Source organism: Pleurodeles waltl, chromosome 8, assembly GCF_031143425.1.
Source record: "Pleurodeles waltl isolate 20211129_DDA chromosome 8, aPleWal1.hap1.20221129, whole genome shotgun sequence".
Lineage (NCBI taxonomy): Eukaryota > Metazoa > Chordata > Amphibia > Caudata > Salamandridae > Pleurodeles > Pleurodeles waltl.
The window spans coordinates 352,990,337-353,005,043 of NC_090447.1; positions in this window are offsets into that span (position 1 = coordinate 352,990,337).

The window sequence follows — 14,707 nt, forward strand, 5'->3', positions numbered from 1 at the left end:
TGTAGATGTGGTGTTGTTAACACTCTTGTCTTGTTGTCTTCATTGCTGACATAGATCATGTGTGCAAAAATTCAGCCTTACTTCCCTTCATGGACGTATACTCATAAAGGGTGATTGATGCTATGTTTAGTTGTGTTTGCTTAGATTATACTGCATAATTTCATGTTTTAGTATTGCATGGTGCCCACATTTATCAGCCACCATTAGTTGACTTTGATTGCTATTGATGGAGCATTATTCTGTCCAACACAGCATGATTGTGTGTGGTTTCTCCCTTCATCAGTTATTCTCCTCAGGATGGTCAGGCTATGATGCAATCCTGGCCACTGCACAGGTGTCTCAGACTACATGATGTCAGGACAGTTGTATTGACAAGCTACATGGTTGCCACACAGGCACTTTAGAGTTATCTACTGCACATTTGATGTGTCAAATAACACAGAGACATATTAGTTGGGCAAGTGCTATTTATTGATAGGTGCTGTAGTGCAAAATGTACATTTTCCATGTTTGCTGAGTCCGTTCTAGTGCATTCTTACATGTTGATCATACAGAAGGGGTGTGGATGATGCTCCTGACATGCTGGGGTGATGTTACAGACAGTGCAGAGGGACAGGATTTGCTGATTAGTAGGAGAGAGACATTCACTGGCAATGCTGACAAGTCATACAGTGGTTAGCAGAACAGTCATTGAGTATAGTTGTACTGAGACTGGCAATTGACAAAACGTAGGACCTTGGTCAAAGTAGGCCATGGTGCAGGGACTAGTGCTTCCGGGTACTCTTCCGTGTGAATGTGATCTGTTCCATGTCTTCTTCTTCTGATGTGTGTGTTGCCTGCTTTGTCCTTGTTGTTGTTGGTTGTGAAGGGGCAACACACACCTCAGTGTTAGAAGACGTGGAGTCAGACATCCCGGTGGCTGCTCCCTGTGAAGTTCTTAAGGGCAGTACTGCAGCAAGGAGGGCCTGCTGGTTTTTGAGAATAGCAGCTACATCACGATGGTAGGCAGCCAGGTCGGCCCTGAGGGAGTCATGATTGCATTCGTGCATGCAGTGGAAAGTTTGGCGTGCGCGGTGTTGTGGCAACTCCCTTACTGCAGTGGTGAATTCCTTTATAGTTTCTTGTAGTCCTTGCAGTATGGATGTTAGGGCTTGCATAGCTGCTGCCTGATCTGCAGATGACATCATGCATGAGCGCACCCCCTCAAGGCTGGCTGCCATAGTTTGCATCCCCACCCGCACCTCCTTGGCCAGCTCCCGCTGTACTCCAACTACAGTTCTTTCAAAGCTGGTGCCAGTGTCGTCAGAGTCCTCAGCTGTATTGGAGGTGGCAGGTCTTGCAATTGGGGTGGTGGGTGGTTCTTCTGTGATGGCTGCTTGTTCTGTGCTCCTCCTTGTGACTGAAGGTGGGGTCTGGAGGTTTTCAAGGACCTTTTGGATGGTCTCCTGGGGAATGTTTATGGGCTCGTCATCCATGTCATCAGGGAAATCAAGGACAGGCATATCGGCAGGAGATCCATGTTCCTCTGCAATGAAACAGGGTACAATTAGTGTGTCTGTGTTGTGACAATTTTTACGTAACATGCCAGCCTTTTGATGAATTCACTTTGTGATCTTGTTTGGTATTAGTATCTGCTGTCCATGTATGATATAGAGTTATCTGACTTGTCTGCCTAATCGCCTCTAGGTGTTGCTTTGTACCAAATAGGGAATAGCCATCTTTTTGTCCTACTCGACACTCCGTGTATATCTATTCTTATGGTGAGAATTTTCACTGGCTGTGGGTGTTGTGATTGCCCTGGCAGCACACTTGCCTCTCAGGACCTGCCCCAATCCCTGATTGTTCACATTGACTTAATTGTAATTGACATGTGGCATATCCTATGCATGGCAATGTTATGATGTGATATGGATGTAGACATTGTTAATGTGTCCAGCTGATGTTGGGTAATGTGTGTTTAATTGGACTGCCCTGTTTATCGTATCAATGTCCTATATGGTCCTCTGACTGTGCAGGTGTATTTCAGTGACCAGTTGCATGTGTCCCCTCCTCAATGCTATTGTCTGAGCAGTATGACATTTGTGATGTTGCCTTGTTAGCCAGGCACGTGAAGGACCCTGACATATGCAGCATGTGTGTGTCCTTAGTGCTGTGTGGCTCCTATTTCTGTTTACTTTGGCTGATGTATGTGACAACTATGGGCATTGACATATGAGTGTACTGGGGCCTTTGTCTTGTTTCAGGAGATTGTTGCAGATGTCATCCTCACCCCCTAATTTAGGTATGTATGTTCCATGGGGAGGTTACTGCCATTGGCTACTTGAGCTGCACAGAGATCAGAGGAGTTAGTGTCAACTGTTGTCGCAGTTACATTGCAGTTGTTGTTTTGGCTACTGGATTACTGATAGGGCCCTAGTTGATGTAGGAGATATTTTGGCTGACGAGTGCCAGAATGTAAGTTTGACGTAGTGGCCTTCCCTCCTGTCGAGGCTTTCCCTTAGCTCCATTGGTGTCATGACAGGATGCCCCCATGGGACTGTTGTTGGTGTTGTGTAATGTTGTGCCCCAGCTTCTGTATGTGCAGGGCATGCCCCCCTGCGGTGCCCCTTTACCCATGCCACTCCATGTATATGCTGACTTACATGCAATGTGTAGTGGTATTTCCCCCCTTGCTTACAGTCAACATTATTGCATTATAATTCCCCATGTGACTTACCCTGCATGTGCGTTGTCTTGTGGTAGTCTGCGCTGTCCTGTCATTGAATCCCTGTGACGATCTCCCCAGGGATGACGGCTGCGACCATCTCCTCCATGTGGTCCAGGGCCTCCTGGTGTGCTGGACTCCCCCCTCCAGTCTGCAGTGCTGCCTTCCTGTTCCTGGCCATTTTTTCCTTTGTCCTACGTTTGCAGTCATGCCAGCGTTTCTTACACTCGGTGACTGTTCTGCGTACTTCAGCCACACTGTTGATCTTGTCAACAATTTGTTGCCATATGGCCTCTCTCCTACTGATTGGCAACTTAGAGGTGATGAACAGTTGGTGCTGGTGTTCCGTCACCAGGGTTTCCTGCTCCTCTGCACTGAAGCGACACTTTCTTTTTTTTCTATATATGTCCTGGTTCCTGTATGGATCATCCTGGCTGGTTCCTGGTCTGCTGTCATCTTCCTGGGGTCTGTAGTGGCATCTGGGATCCATTTTGGCTCTCCTCTGCTGAAAGGGCAGTGTTCGCGGGTATTTTTGATGCTATTGCGTAAAAAGAAACGGCGCTTTCCGGGTTGCGCTGTCGTAAATCGACCCACAGTCATTTACGTCGCGTTAACGTCGTTTTCCTTTACGACTTGACGCCGCGATGTGCGTAAAAAAAAATGACTCCCACCTGTTGGTTGCGCCGCCGTGCGTCAAAGTATAAATTTGACGCCCGCACGGTGCATTGAAATGGCGTTAGCTGGCGGTAAAATTTTTGACGCAAAACTGTGGCGGCGCAGCTTTGCGTCAAAAAGTATAAATATGGCCCCTGGTTCTTTCAGCTCTTTCAAATTAGCACTTTCATTAGTCAGATTAGTAGGTAAGCTTCCAATTTCTTGGCTATCATCAGGAATATATGAACAGCAATGCTTTGAATTAAGCATTTTGCTAAAAGAATGTCTAATGCAAGGTGGTTCTGAAGAGTCATAGATCTTACCGCAGCCATTCCTGAATCCATTAGGATCATGGCTCCTGAAAAATTGGTCAAAATGTTATCCACTATAGTAGACAACTTTTTGAATCTTTATAGAATTCAGAACAACTCCCATTGAAGGAATCATTGCTCCAAAAATAACTCCCACTATACCAGAAGGAGACTTTTCTTTTGTTTAATGTGATGTAATTCAGTAATTTTTCGGTAATCTTTCCAAGTACTCAAGTTGAAATATCTTTGGGAAAACTATCCCCAAATTACATGTGCCATACCATCCTCTTGGAAGACGGTAATAAGTATTTGGCCCACAGGAATCACTGGATCCTGTCCATTCAACATAAATCTGAAACATTTTAAACAAAAACACATGTTTATATTCACTCATTCCCACAAAGTGTCAGTACTAGACTTAGGCCTACGTATGCAAAGCTTCACTACGTGCTGCTCATCTAAAGCTAACCTCCCTTGTGTTTTTATTTCACTAAATGTGTATTCATTTCTAAAAGTTCTTTCCTCTAAACTCTTTTCTTGCTTCTCCTTTAATGCCTTCTCCTGTCGTCTATCTAATCTAAGAAGCTCCTTTCTAATGGTGTAAGCAAGCATGTCAAGTTATTTCTATGCACGTATGCTGTGCCAAAAGTTAATGTAGGCTCAAAGAGTCCTCTCACTAATTCTATAGTGTTCTGCTTAGCTACTCTACCAAGGTACTTAATTATGTGGACAAATGAAAACACAACGTCATAGTAGGAGTAGAAATAATTCACTCAGTAAGCGATAGAAAACATTGGAAGACATTTCTCCTTGTGCATTGTCTACATGCATATACTTCTCATCTAACCTGAACCTCTCTAATTCTGTTAGTGCAGTAGTTGTTTCTAAAGCTGAAGTATTGTTGGCTTTACTCTTTCAAGAATAGTAATTCCCACAATCAATACCAGGCACAATACCATGCACATAATCGCCAAACCAATACTCATCTATTTCCAGCACCTATTCTTCCTGCCCTGCTGGCTGAGGTTACTCATGATCTGCAATGAATCAGAAAGTAGAAGAGAAAAATTAATAACTATGCAGGAAAATCCAAAACAAAATCTTCAGTTTTCTTTCAGCGATTATTTACAGCTCTCAATCTTACTTCCTGGACCCTTTGTCAAAATCGGTAAGGTTGTCAAAAATCGGTTTAGCAGCTTGTCAAATGAGGTAATCTTGTCAAATCAGGTTACTAAAGTATTTTCCGGTTACTCTCAAAAGTCTCTTTTCTTGGTATTTTTCTCAAATGTGTTTCAGTGGTTCAGTTCATTGGTTTCCTTCAAGTACCAAAATATTGACCTGGAATATCTCGATCAAAACAAAAAGACAAGAATTGTCTTTACCATTCACTTGTTGTATACGCCCATTCAGGACCTGCGCACCTTTGTCTTGCTATTCTCTTTCTTTTCAGCTTTCGATCTCCATTCAACTCTCCTTCACTCATGTTGCCTTTCCTTGTCGTATCTACTACTTCCTCAATTGTTGCCACTCCAACTGCTTCCTTTTCCTTTCCTTGTGACTCCAGCCACTGATCTCCTTTCAGTGAACCCTTTGTTAATGTTCTTTTCGGTGTTGAACTTGAAACTTCTTCTTGCACTGCAGGATTTTCTCTTAACGGACCTGCGTCTAGTTCAGGAGGAGACACACCACATAGGCTTCAAAGCGCCTAAACTCCTTCCCCCTCGGGGTCTGGCATTTGCTCTGTTTGTTGCACAAAATCATCTACTTCTGGGAGGGCCCTCCTCTGACTAGACTCTCTTGCTGCCTCAATTGAGATTGGCTCACTGTCACTCTCCTGTAGGTCTTCTCCTTCGTCTCTCACAGGAGTGGCTGAACTGTTCTCATTGTGCTCAGATCCGGTCTCAGTTCCTCTCTCCTCTTTCTGGCTCTCAGGTTGGCCCGGTCATTGTTGGTACCCTCAACAACTCCTCTTCACTGTCTTGAGACGGTTACGGTGTGGTGGCTTTCACCTGATGAGAGAAAGAGCGAACCACATCAGCCAGACCCTTGTAGTAGTCCAACATCAGATCATATGTTATGTTCACAAGAGCATTTGCAGAAACTGCTGGCAACCTCATTACTCTGCCCAGGAGGATCTCATGCGGTGACAATCCTGTCTTCCTGTCGGGTGTGTTTCTCATTGTAATCAGAACTACGGCATTGCGTCTGGTCATTTCAGATTTATGGACGCATACATTTTCGCTATTCTTGATTTCAGTACTATTCATCTGTTCCACCAATCCTCGGACTTCAAGGCGGTAACTACAATGCAACTTCTGCTCATTGTTCAAGGCTGCACATCGTAATACAACTACTTCATTGTTGAAGTGACTTCCTCTATCTGATTCTAAAGGGATCGGAAACCAAAAACGTGGTATTAGTTCCCTAAGCAGTAATTTTGCTACTGTGAGGCAGTCATTTCTTCGTGTAGAATAAGATTCAATCCAATGACTAAAGATGCAGACAAACACCAACAAATATCTCAATCATCCACACAAAGGCGTCCACAAAAATCCATCTGTATTCTGCTGAATGGACCTCTTTCTGTTCTAATGTGGCTCAAATTGACCACTGTCCCTTTTCCTGCTTTCATTTGTTGACAAATGACGCAACAATGGCAAACTGCCTTCAGCAACTGGTCTAGACTTTGGATTGAACCAATTCTGCTTGAACCGTCGAATTATTGCATCCCTCCCAGCATGCACTTGACTATGATAGTATCTAGCCATTTGAGTCAACAAACTGTTCGGCAGTACTAATTGACCCTATTCTGAAACCCACAATTCATCCTGTCACTGTACACATTTAATTTTGCTCCATAATCGTTTTTCTTCCCTGTCGACAGTGTTTTGAAGTGTTCTCAGTTCTTCCAAGGTATCTATAACATGTAATGGATAGCTTATACATGTCTCATCTTCTCCAGGTAACAATTCCCACTTATCCTTGAACGATATACAGTTCAATGCGCAAAACCTTGCAACTTGATCCGCATATCCATTTCCTATTAACACAAAATCTTGAGATTTCAGATATGCACTTCATTTCACCACAGTAATCTTTCCAGGCACTTGGATGGCTTGCAACAACTCTTGAATTCTCTCACCATTACTTACTGGTGAACCAGAAGAGGTCAGAAAACCTCTCTGAAACCACAACTGGCCAAAATTGTGCACTATCCCAAATCCATTCTGGCTAGCCATATAGATAGTAACTTTAAGCTGCGCTGAAAATGGCACACTCTAGCAAGGGCTACTAGTTCCACTACTTGTGCAGAATATACTCCTCAAAGCCAGGAAGCCTTAAGTATACCAGAAATTGTGCACACAGCATATCCTGCTCTCAGCATTCCCGTATTATCCTTTAGAGAGGAACCACCAATAAAGATAATTTGGTAATTCTCTTCAAATCGTACGTCTCTGAAATCAGGTCTCGGTTTTGTGCAAAGATCAGTTACTTCAAGAGAATTATGCTCAATATCTTCAAATTTTTCAATTTCAACATTTTCATTCGGGAGTAAGGTTGCCGGGTTAAGCACTGTACATCTTTTCAGTGACACATTAGGGGACCCCAGGATGCTCGTTTCATAACAGGTCAGCTTGGCACCTGTTAAGTATTGGGTCTTTGTTCTTGTAAGTAAAACTTAAATGGAGTGAGGGACCATAATAATCAGGGGATGTCCCATCACAATGCCTTTGCACTATGTGAGGCTCTGTCCAACCACAGCGACTGAACGCAAACAGCCTGGTAAAGCTGCTGCAACTGGAGAGTTAAGACAGACAAAGCACATGCGTCACGCTCATGACAAAACAACATGAAGGGTTTCATATTGTCAGGCATTCCCAAAGACTCGGCTTTGCACAAACTCTCTCTCAGTTCAGAAAATGCTTGCATACAGGCCTGATCTAACACTAGAGGATCAGTGTCTTCTTTGTGAGTCAGCTTCTGCAATGGCTTTGAAATGACTGAAAAGTTGGGAATCCATTGGTGACAGTAGCCTACTATCCCCAAAAACATCCTGACATCTCTCTGTGTGGCTGGGGGACACATCAGCAATATGGCTGTGACCCTTTCTCTGGATATTTTTCTTATTCCCTTCTCAATCTGGTGACCCAAATACTTCACTTCTTTCTGACAGTATTGTAATTTAAGTGGAGACACTTTGGGCCATATTTATACTTTTTGACGCAAAACTGCGCTAACGCAGTTTTGCGTCAAATAAATTAGCGCCGGCTAACGCCATTCTGAAGCGCCATGCGGGCGCCGTATTTAATCAATGACGTTAGCCGGCGTTAGCCGCCGGAGCTGCCTGGTGTGCGTGGAAAAAACCAACGTACACCAGTACACCGGGGATATGGAGCTTGGGCGTCAAAAAATGGGGCAAGTCAGGCTGAGGCAAATTTTTCACCTCAACCCGATTTGCGCCATTTTTTCCGACTCCCAAACCCCATAGAAATGACTCCTGTCTTAGCAAAGACAGGAGTCATGCCCCCTTGCCCAATGGCCATGCCCAGGGGACTTTTGTCCCATGGGCATGGTCATTGGGCATAGTGGCATGTAGGGGGGCACAAATCAGGCCCCCCTATGCCACAAAAAAAATAATAATAATTCTTACCGGAACTTACCTTAATGTCCCTGGGATGGGTCCCTCCAGCCTTGGGTGTCCTCCTGGGGTGGGCAAGGGTGACAGGGGGTGTCCCTGGGGGCATGGGAGGGCACCTCTGGGCTCCTTCCGAGCCCACAGGTCCCTTAACGCCTGCCTTTTCCAGGCGCTAAAAAACGGCGCAAAAGCGGCCGTACGTCATTTTTTTCGACCCGCCCACTCCCGGGCGTGAATTTTGCCCAGGAGTGTAAATACGGCGCACCTGCCTCGGAGTCCATTTTTTAGACGGGAACGCCTACCTTGCATCTCATTAACGCAAAGTAGGTGTCCACGCTAAAAAATGACGCAAACTCCATGGACTTTGGCGCTAGACGCGTCTAACGCCAAAGTATAAATATGGAGTTAGTTTTGCGTCGGAATTGCGTAAAAAAAAAACGACGCAATTCCGGCGCAAACAGAGTATAAATATGCCCCTTTATGACCATTCTTTCTCAAATGGTTCAGTAAGGCATTTGTGTCATATTTGAACTCTTCCTTTCTCTTGGATGCAATCAACCAATCATCAATGTTCTGTACCAATGTCGATTGGAAAGGCATTTTCAATGACTCCAGGTTCTTTTTCAAGATCTGGTTGAATATGAAAGGTGATTCTGAAAACCCTTGAGGATTTCTACACCAACTATAAACTTGATCTAAAAATTTGAAACAGAAGAGAAATTGACTATCCTCATGAAGAGGCAGAGAAAAGAATGCTTGTGATAAATCTATAACGGTAAACCATTCAGCATCACATGGAATCCGAAACAGAATCACAGCTGGGTTGGGCACTCCAGGACAACATTTAATTACAATGTCATCACTTTTTCTCAGATCCTGGACAATCCGAACTTTCCCACAGGACTTTCGCAATCCCATTATCGGTGAATTACATGGACTGCTCAACACTTCTTTCAGGGCCCCTTGGTTTACAAATTCTGCAATTATGGGAGCAACCTTCTCAATGATATCCTGTGGCATGTGGTACTGGGGAATCTGGGGAAAAATTGTGTTTGGCTTTACTGAGACTTTATAGATCAACTCTGTTTATTGATTTAAGAGGTAAGAACACATTACACAGCTCTATGCCTACAACTTTCACGGCCGGCAGCAAATAACATCATCTATCCGTGGCCCCAAAAACAGGTTCCAGGCGAGAGAATTGATATATCTTGGACTCAGCGCAACATTGCCTCTCTCTCACCTCAAACAGTAATAACAAGAACAGGTATCATAAAATACGAAACCAGCAAGAAAGAAAAAGAGAATATAGAACAGAGAAAAGCAAAATAGAGCAACCTCACTCCTCCCATCAACACTCAGCCAGATTCCTCCCCTTCGCCCCCCGGGCTCCCGCCCCACCATCCACCAGGGCTGTATCGCATCGCCCACCACCCTCCCTGACCGCCTCCACCCCAATCAGGTATCGCTAAGCAACCGTAGCACTCGTAAGTATGTAGGACACGTAAGTTTGTTGAATTCCGCAGATAGAATCTGAATAAACGGCCTCCACAGGACAGCAGTTTCGTCTGCTCTCTGATTGGCTGACAAGGTTAATTTCACAATCGCTAAGATATACCAGACCTTATAAAGCCATGAGGTATAGCTCGGGACCTTATCTGTGCCCCAGAGACCAAGAAGCACCCGATGTGCCGCACTGAGGGCAAGAGCGATCAAAGACCGGAGGGGGAAGGTGAGAGGATTGGGCAACCCCAAGAGAGTATATGTCGGGAGCCTCAGAATCTCTGTGCGGAGTACCCTGTATATGTCATCCAATATGCTGGTCCAATATCTTTGCAGTTTCGGGCAGTGCCACAATAAGTGAATGAGTATTACCACACCCACCACAGCAGAGCTCAGATTTGGCAGAGTCCCACCCCCGCACCCTCACAGGGGTGTAGTACCATGAAGTAGCTATCTTGTAGGCCATTTCAGCCCCGGTGTATTGTGAGCTGTGTGGTGTACCCTAAAATATATGTCCTCCCACTCCTCCTCTGTCAACTCTCTCCCAATCTCCCTCTCCCATCGTTTCTGTCCCTTCGTCTTGGAGAGCAGTGTGGCCTTAAGGAGGTGCGCGTAGATTTCGGATATCAATCTCTTATCATCCTTCTTCCCTACCAGCCATTTCTCAAATGATGTAAGTGATCTAGCCACTAGGGGTTTAACTGTTGGCTGCAGTACCCAGTGACGGACCTGGTAATACAGCAATCTATCTGCTTCCGTTAGGTCATAGGTCTTCCTCAGCTGGTCAAAGGGGATAATACCATCTATGTCGAATAGACTCCCTATTCTTTTACACCCTTTCGCCTGCAAGTGCTGAAAGCCCTCTGAGTGTAGGCCAGGGGCAAACTCAGGGTTCGCACATATCGGCGACATGGGGGAAGGGAAAGTTGTTAAGCCGCATCTAGTCGCCACCGCATCCCACGAGTCGCACCAGTGATGGGGGATGAGTAAAGTCCTGTCACTCTGTGCCTACATCGCAGCCAGTGTTCCTTCCAGATATGGGACCCGGTAACCGCCGGATCCATGAAACACCAGTGTTTCTCTGTCAACTGACAACTCCACTCCAATTAAAAGCGCAACTGAGCCGCCTGGTAATACTTTAACAGACAAGGAACCCCCAGTCCTCCCTTAAGCTCTGAATGATATAAGATGTTGCGCGGGATCCGCGCTGGTTTCCAGCCCCAAATAAACTTCAGAATCGCCTTTTGAAGCGCAGCTATGGTATTAGGCTGCAGAGTCAGAGGAAGCGTCTGAAACAGATAGAGAATGCGCGGCAAAATGGTCATCTTAATTGCCGCGAACCTGCCGAACCAGGATAATTTGGGCTTCCCCCATAGCTCTAAGGCCCTCATTACAACTTTGACGGGCGGCGGAGGCCGCCCGCCAAAGTTGCGCCGCAGGAATACCGCACCTCGGTCTGAAGACCGCGGCCGGCATTCCAAGTTTTCCCCTGGGCTGGCGGGCGGCCGCCGAAAGGCCGCCCGCCAGCCCAGGGGAAAACGACCTTCCCACCATGAAGCCGGCTCGTAATCGAGCCGGCGGAGTGGGAAGGTGCGACGGGTGCTACTGCACCCGTCGCGTATTTCACTGTCTGCTATGCAGACAGTGAAATACAAGCGGGGCCCTCTTACGGGGGCCCCTGCAGTGCCCATGCCATTGGCATGGGCACTGCAGGGGCCCCCAGGGGCCCCGCGACTCCTCCTCCCGCCATCCGGTTCCCGGTGGGAGAACCGCCAGGAACTGGATGGCGGGAGGGGGAGTCGGAATCCCCAAGCCGGCGCAGCAAGCTGCGCCGGCTTGGAGGATTCCTTTGGGGCAGCGGGAAACCGGCGGGAGACCGCCGGTTTCCCTTCTCTGACCGCGGCTAAGCCGCCGCGGTCAGAATGCCCCGCGGGGCACCGCCGGCCTGTCGGCGGTGCCACCGCGTCCCGCGGCCCTGGCGGTTACAAACCGCCAGGGTCGTAATGAGGGCCTAAGTCTTTTAGTACCTCTATGGAAAGGACGGCATAATTCAAACGTGACGTCTTTGCGGTCGTCTTCGCTAAGACTATACCCAGGTATGGGATGTGTGATGATGCCCAAAAGAAAGGGAATCTAGAACGCAATTCCTCCTCGTGGTCCGGGAAGACTCACAGGTCAGGATCTGAGATTTCTACATATTCACTTTGAACCCCGAGACTGTAACAAATGCATGTAAAGCGTTTGCAAGCGCTGGAAGTGAGGTCACAGGCTCTGCCAGCGCAAGGATAACATCATTAGCGTAGAGACAGATCATGTGACAGTCCCCCCCCAAATTTGATGCCTGTAACTCGGGGGTCAGCTCGAAGTCATTGAGCCAGAGGCTCCATGTAGAGAGCAAACAGAAGCGGGGAGAGCGGGCACCCCTGCCTCGTTCCTCTTCTTATCGGAAACGGCAGAGAAACTGTTCCATTAACGCGGACCGCCACACTAGGCTCATGATAGACACATTTGATCCAAGTCAGGAGTGTCTGCCCAACCACAAAGCGCTCCAGCACCCGGAAAAGATAGGGCCAGTGCACCCTATCAAATGCTTTCTCCGTGTCAATAGCGAGAAGGAGAGCTTCCCTATGGAACCTATGTGTTTTATCTATCAGGATAGAATCCATTTCGTATTATCCCCGCATTGCCGCTGGGGTATAAAATCTGCCTGGTCTGTGTCAATTAGCCCAGGCATATAGGGGTTGAGGCGCTGCGCTAATATGCCTGTAAACAGCTTGGCATCTATGTATAGGAGCGAAATAGGGCGATATGATCCACACTTCTCCGGGGACTTCCCGGGTTTATGAATAACAGTAATAAGGGCTTCAAGCATACTGGGGGCAAGGGTCTTGGTCTCTGTAAAAGAGTTAAACAGCCAGGTGAGCACAGGGGCCCGCTCCCGACAGAAGGTTTTATAGAAAAGCGGAGTGAAGCAATCCGGGCCAGGCGATCTCCCCACCCTTAGTCGCGAGATGGCTGAAATCAACTCCTCCAACCAAATAGGCTGGTCAAGGAGATCTGCATCCTGCTCCCTGAGTGGTGTAACTTCACAATCAGACAGATAGTAGGGGTCGAGAGCAATGGTCGTGTCCTCCGCATACAACACCCTGCAAAACTCGGAAAAGGCCTCGGCGATCTGCATATCAGTGTGCGCCTCCCCCTGAGAGGGGGAACGCACCATCTTTATGGCAGAGGCATGCCTCTGAGCCCTTAACTTCTGAGCCAGGAGTTTCCCACATCTATCGCCCCCTGTATAATACTTGTGTTTCAGTCGCGCTAGCGCATATTCTCCGCTCTGTCCCAATCCAACCTCTTCAACTGCATGCGCACCTTCTCTAACTCTCTCCAGACTCTGGGAGCTCCTGTGTGCTTATGAGAGCGCTCCAGGGCGGCCACTCGCCTCTCCAGAACCTTCCTCCGGTCCCTGCGAGCCTTATTATCTATAGCCGAAAGGGATATCAACTCCCCCCTTATGACCACTTTAAGCGCCTCCCAGAGGGTCTCTAAACTCGTTAGCCCATTATCATTCTGGGCAAGATAGTCTGTAATCGCTCATCTCACAGCATCTACCATATCGGGGGACTGCAAAATCGTGTCTTGGAAGCGCCAACCCGGTCCCCGTGCTCGGTCAAGAGCCAGGTGAACCATCACAGAAACAGGAGCATGATCCGCCAGAGCCCTGAGATCTATTTTTTACTGAAACTTTAACTGGCTCAACTCCCTTTATCAGACCAATCTCTTTTCCTGTCAAATCCCACACTCCCTCTTTAACTGTTCCCTGTAAGTCAGAAGCAAGATCCTTCACTGTGAAAACTGGAAAGAAAGTAACTAATCAGGGGGTACTCCTCATTTATTATTTCACACTCTGTCTCTGGAGCTGGGTCATCCTCATCATCACTGTTCATCTGTATCTCGATTCCATCATTTGAGCAAGTAATCAAGCAACTTGTTTTACACAGCAAACCTCTTCCCAGTAGGAATACTGGACTGGAATCACAGACTAGGAATTTGTGTAATCCTTTAAAGTTGCCTATTTGAACCTGAAGTAGTTCTGTGATTGGATTAGTCAAATAATGATTTGCTACCCCTACAATCTGGACCATTTTCCATGAAAGGGGCAGGTTTGGAACTTCTGTAGTTCTCACTGTAGAGCGTGAGGCTCCTGTGTCAACCAAGAACGAAACTTCATGACCCATTACTTTTCCCTTCACACATGGACCTTTCTGATCCACTTTCAAGGAAGCTGCAAGCATGCATTCCTCTTCATCAGAACTCTCACTCACCCAATCATCGTTTATTCCTATCTCACTATGTAACAGGAATTGGTGTACTGTGTTATTACTCTTTTTAAACTTCTGACCTGTGACCTGTTGAGGAAGCAACACTTGTTGTTGTTCCATTGGGGCTTGACGTATTTGGATTTGCTGTCTAGGTATCATTTGAACCTGCTATTGCATTGGCTGTAACTGTGCCATCTGCACATGTGGCATTTGCACCTGCTGCATGGGTTGAACATTTTGCATCTGATTCACATTGTTTTGGAAATTTGGGTTATGACCTCTCATTCTCTGTCCTCTCATATTTTGGAATGAATTGATGTCACTTGTTTGCTGAACAACACCTTCCTGTACCATCATGGGACACTCCCTCTTCCAATGTCCGATTGTTCCGCATGTGTGACAAGGCAACAATCTCTTCTTTCCCTGGACATCACTCTGAACCACTAGAGTACCCAAATTGGGACTACGGTTTCCGTTTCCCATTCTCCGTGACTTCTACCTCTCAACTGATTTTGAAATACCACATTTCCCTGCTGTTGCGGAAAATTTGCCTGCATCCCTTTTTATACCACTCTAATCT